Here is a 5,827-nt window from a genome sequence, read left to right on the forward strand (position 1 = left end):
AGGATCTGTTAGTTCAAAATAGGGATGTTATCAAAGTTTGTATCTCGCCTTTTGTTGCCCCTTTCTGTCTTGTCTCTTTCCCCACCTTACATCTTCTCTTTTCTCCCTGACTTGAAATAAGAGATATTGGGGAGGCTACAGCCACTGGTCTAGTCTACTTGCGAAACTTGCTTTAATCCTATGTATGGGGAAGAGGCCTCAGGGATGAGAAGTAACAAGGGTTCTTCCTTGAACCTTCACTGCCAGCTCACAATATCAAGCCTATGTCTTGCTAAAGACCCAAGGCCACTTATTAGTCTTTCAAGGCCCCCCACCCCTGTACAATGGCAAAAGCATGTGCCAAGGCTCAAACACCCTTCCATTATGAGAATGGGGAGGGTAACAACGGAGAGAACGGGCACAACACAAGTCCACTAGTGGTCTAACAGGAACCCTGGGGCTGAAGCATGCTAAAGAGAAGAGAATTGGGGTCCAAATCATCAAGCCTCAAGTCTAAATAGTATATCTGGTTTATAGGATAGAGAGAGATGCTTCTTCCTCCTCAAAACACAGTTATACTTGGTGTGGGAAGTGAGGGGAATACAAAAAAGAGCATTTCTTAACATATTCCAGCACAGGCTACAAGAGTTTTAACTGGAGAATGAATGTCAGGGGACCAGCTCAAAACCAGATTAAGCGGTAGTGGGCCACTCAAGCAGTTTCTTAATCTTACTGTCAAAGTAGACTACGCCCTCTAGTGGGAAAAAATTTTTAAACAGTCCTTACTAACACTGCCCTGTATCTACTTCTACAAAATATCCACAGGCAGGGGGTTAAATGGCAACAATTATAATCAGCTGAAATTCTGAAAACAAGTACTGAATAACTGTATTTACCACTAATAACTAATGCTGGACACTTACTACGCGTGAGGCACTGTACTAAGCAAGCACTCTACAGGCATTACATAATTCAATCCTTGCAATCCGGTGAAGCAGATACCATTAGTTCTGCTTTATAAATCGAAACTTAAAGCTTCAACTTGCCCAAAGCACCCCAGCTGATGAGCGAAAAATGTGACATTTAAATTTTAAACCTGCCTAGGAAATCTCAGAAAACCAAACGCGCGTGTCTCTTTCCTACCTAAAAAAATTAACACAATGCATTTATTAACACATGACATCTAAGTACTGGAAAGAAGGAACATGGTTGGTTTTAGTATTTGGGAAAAGTTGTATTTGACTACAACCACAAATCAACGTAAGGACTAACAAAGAAATTAACATTCACTTTAGGCTGCATCAAAAGCGTTGGTCCCCTTCCTTTTGACCACAGGATAAAACAACATTCTTAGCTGAGCATACCAAGTGCCTCAGCTGGGCCCCCAAGCCACTTTCTCAGCCTCGCTCATTCAGAGAACAAATATTTGTGTAGCACTTTAAATTACTGCTAGGCACTATTCTAGTTGTTGGGGATAAAACAAAGCCCTTGCCCTCAATAGTGAGAAATAAAGTAGGAGGAAAGCGGCAAAAAATAATGGCATGGGGAGTGGTGGGTGTCAGGGCAGGTCTCTCTGATAAAGTGACATTTGGGCAGACATCTGAAGTGATAGACTGAACCATGGGGTATTTGAGGAAAGGTTGTCCAGATGGAGGAAACAGTGCACAGGCCTGGCGGCGTAAGCACCTCTGTAGTAATCTGAGAATGGCAAGACCAATGTGTCTGGATCAGAGAGCAAACGGAGAGGAAGGAAACGCTCTGGTCTTGGGGACCGAAGGGACAGGTGTTGGCAGACCACATAGGGCTTTTTAGGCTGTGGTAGTTAACTACTCACTTACTCTGAGATAGGATGTCACTGGAAATTTTTGGAAGAGGTGCAACATCATTGGACATGTTTTTAAAGGATAATTCTTGCTATAGTATGGAGAATAGAATGGGGAAGCACAAGAAACAGCCTATGTCTTATTCCTTCTGCCCCCTCCCCCAATTAGACACATTACCATATTAGCAGTTAGTATTTAGTGAGCTCACATGTGCCTGGCATAACTGATATCACAAAACTGCAAAGTAGTTATTACAAATGGAAGGGAAAACAAAAAAGACTCAGGCAAGGACAAGTCGCTTGTTCACAATAAAGAGCTAATAAATGGTGGCATCATAAAACAAATCTGCCTGACAGCAAAGCACAGGTTTCCTCCACTATAACACACAAGATACCCTCGGAGTCAATAAATTCTGTATCAGACCGTTTTACCACTCAAGTTGTTGTACATATTACCCTCTGACTCAAATAAATACCCTTCCACCCACTTTCTTTTATGGCAAATGTGTTAATTTTTCTAGATCGACTCAAGTGTTCCGCCCTGAGTGAAATCATTCCTGGCTTTTCCCAGGCCGCTTAGCCGCTCCATCTTCTGTGCCTTTACAGCAGCTGTTCCATCGTCACTTCTCTGACACAGTACTCACCTGGTTGCAGTGTAACTGTATCCACTTATATACTTCCACCATTGACTTCCTCATGACAGAGTCATGACTTATTGTCACCTCCCCCACGCCTACATTCCCTTTTCAGTGCCAAGAGCCAAATAAATGCTATTGGAGTAATAAATTATTAAAGAATCAACTGTGGAGTCCCATTCTACTCTATGCATCTTGGACATTTGGTGCCACATTTTAAAAAATTTAAAACATTCACCAAAAAAAAGATAAATCTGAGGTTATGGACGTATTAATTAACTAGATGGGGGAGTCTTTTCACAACGTATATGTGTAACATAATGTAAACTTCAAATACCTTAGAATTTTGCCAATTATACCCCAATAAAGCTGAAAAAAACTAGCTACAGGTGGCAATAAGAAAACATAAAGTGGATGGATGTTAACTAGACTTTTGGTGGTGATCACTTCACAATATACACAAATATCGAACCAGTATGTTGTACACCTGAAGCTAATATGTTAATTATATCTCAATTAAAAATAAAGTGTATACTCTAGGTTTTCTGTTAAGTAAGGCCCTGGATCATTTGTAAAATAAAGACAGACATTTAAATAACAACAAAACATTGAAAGGTAGAGAGCATTCAAAGAAGGGAGACAATAATGAACATAAAACTGTCCAAACAAATAATTTAAGAACCAGAAACACTCAGCCTGAAGGATGGAAGCAACATTATTTTTGTTGGTTTCAATATTAGGAAGACTGAAACTTGTGTGTGAGACTGTCTTGAAAGGTAAAATTAACAGCAATATGTGGAAAACAAAGAAAAGCAAATCGTGACTTAATTGAAGCAAGAATATACTAGAAAACAAAGCTTTCCAATTGCAGGGAACTCTCCATTTCCAGAAACATTCACATAAAAGCTCTGTGGCCACCTTGATGAAAAGTATGGAAGGAATGCACCCTACTCCTATCTCTGAAATTGATTGTGAGTACCATTCATGTAATTCCAGAATACTTATAATAGTCCCAGATTTCTAGTTCTGAACTATTTTCTTTTACAAAATTATCAAATTCATCAGATTTTGAAAATATTGTCTCAAGGTTTCTCATTATGCCTGTTTTCTAAATAACCTGACATTTTTGCTATCTTACCTTTATGCCCACTTCTTGGTTTGGATAGGCTATGTCACACATTGCAAAACATGGAGGACAGAGGAAGACCATTGAAGTAGTTTATATTTCTCTTATGTTTCCTCCCACCAAAACCTTTTAGAACCTGATCAGTTTCTGTGCCAGTTATCCATTTACAGTCTCTCAGCTCCAAATTCACCCTGACGGGCCTCTGCCACTGCTTTCTGGCAGCTGCACCACCAGTTATCAAGGTGGGTATGAAGATATCCGGTGGTGCTGTGCCCCAGTCACAATCCCAGAATGTAGTTTTCCTCGGTGACCTCAAAGACCTGGTCCAGGCTGGGGACCACCTTCCTTTGACGCTTCTAACACAAACACTTCATGTTCCAGGCGTCCTGCCAGCACTGTGGCCCCTCACTCCCTCTGTATGCCCACACACCCGGTCACCAGCTGGAGCTTCCCTGAACCTTGGAGGGCAGCTTCCTGCTTGCGTAATGACTAAAGACCAACTCTGGCCTGGGCAAACCAGTAAACTTCTCTGCCATCCGGTGGGCTGCAGCTATCTCTTCTTCACCAGGTTGGAACCCAAACCTTAGGCCCCCTCTTCCAAGTCTGTCCTTCCTTGGGTACTCTCTCTCAGCTCTCGGGTACCATACAGAGTTCTCTTACATCTTATCTTTTTTGTCATAGCTTAAATTTTTTTATATTAAATTTCCCTTGTTTAAAAATCACCGTGTGGTTTCTGTTTTGAGACTGGATCCAGACTGATAGGTTTCCATTAAACCAGGTTCAAAGGAGCAACACAATGAAAAACGGTCACTGAAAGTTTTCCTACACTTAGTCCTAGATCTGTAAACCAGTTCACATACCTGACGAAATGCAAAATATATAAAAGTAAAACTCTTAAAGTGTTGAGGGCTCACGAATAACTTAGAAAGCTGGACCAGCCCCGTGGCCAAGTGGTTAAGTTTGCGTGCTCTGCTGCAGCGGCCCAGGGTTTCACGGGTTCGGATCCCAGGCGCGGACATGGCACCGCTCATCAGGCCATGCTGAGGTGGTGTCCAACATAGCACAACCAGAGGCACTCACAACTAGAATATACAACTATGTACTGGGGGGCTTTGGGGGTAAGAAACAAAAAAGATTGGCAACACTTATTAGCTCAGGTGCCAATCTTTAAGAAAAAAAGAAGTTAGAAAGCTTATAGCTAAGTCATCCAAAATACTTACACAATGTTGCTCCTATTTGATCAACAGCAGCAGCAACATCAAAAAAGAAATAACTCTTCCAAAATAGGTTTAATTTACCCCATTTTAAAAAGCATTTACAGAACATCACATAAATAAAGGATGTGGTCTCTCCTATTTGAGCTTACAACCTTACACAGGGAACCAGGCTTAGAATCATCAATCAACACTTTAAGTTTATATGTTCCTGGTTATTCAACATAATGTAAGAGGCACTATGATCAAGCAGATAAAGCAAAATCAATCATCTAACATGTTCTGAGACATCTTCTCCCCTAGGGATACAATGTGGTATAAGAGGCACTATGCAAAGCATAAAACAAGAAATATAATAGCTAAATGAGCCATGGGGGAAGGAGAATGGAAAGCCAACCTACCTGGCTTTGGAAGGTTAGAATGTCCAGAAAAGGAAATACAAGATTCAGTCAGAGCTTTAAAAGATAAACTTTAGATAAACTTTAGATAATCAGAATGAAAGAAAATTTGAGTGTTCCAAGCATGGTAAATAATAAGCACAAAGTGAGAATATACATAGAAAGTGTGGGGAAATCTGAGTAAAGTAATTTAGCTACAGCAAATTTGCTGAAATAAACCAGTAATGTTACAGTACTGGTGTACAACAGTGTTCTGCAAAGACCACTCAGCCTGTCTCAGCGCAAGAGCTGAAAGTGAGGGGAGAAATGTTTAAGGTTGCAACAGGTATGGGGAGGAAAATGGACTAGGCTCAGCTAAGGTAAGGAAGGATGGAGAGAAGTTGTTACACTTGTTACATTGTGAGAAAAGTTGTTACAAAGACTGGTCTAGTCTAGGCTAAGGACAACGTAGACTAAACTGGGAGGGTAAAGAGCTAAGATTACTTAAACCTAAATTTTTTTGTTCAAAAAAGGAAAATGATCTTAGTCACAGACGAGTATAAATAAGAAAGGAAGCAAGACAAGTGGGAAGGGAATAATTTCAAATATCTCAGGAAAAATATCTAACACTATAACCTGCTATGCAATGTATTTAGGTTTGGGCGTAGGTTTGC

Source organism: Equus quagga, chromosome 9, assembly GCF_021613505.1.
Source record: "Equus quagga isolate Etosha38 chromosome 9, UCLA_HA_Equagga_1.0, whole genome shotgun sequence".
NCBI classification, from domain to species: domain Eukaryota; kingdom Metazoa; phylum Chordata; class Mammalia; order Perissodactyla; family Equidae; genus Equus; species Equus quagga.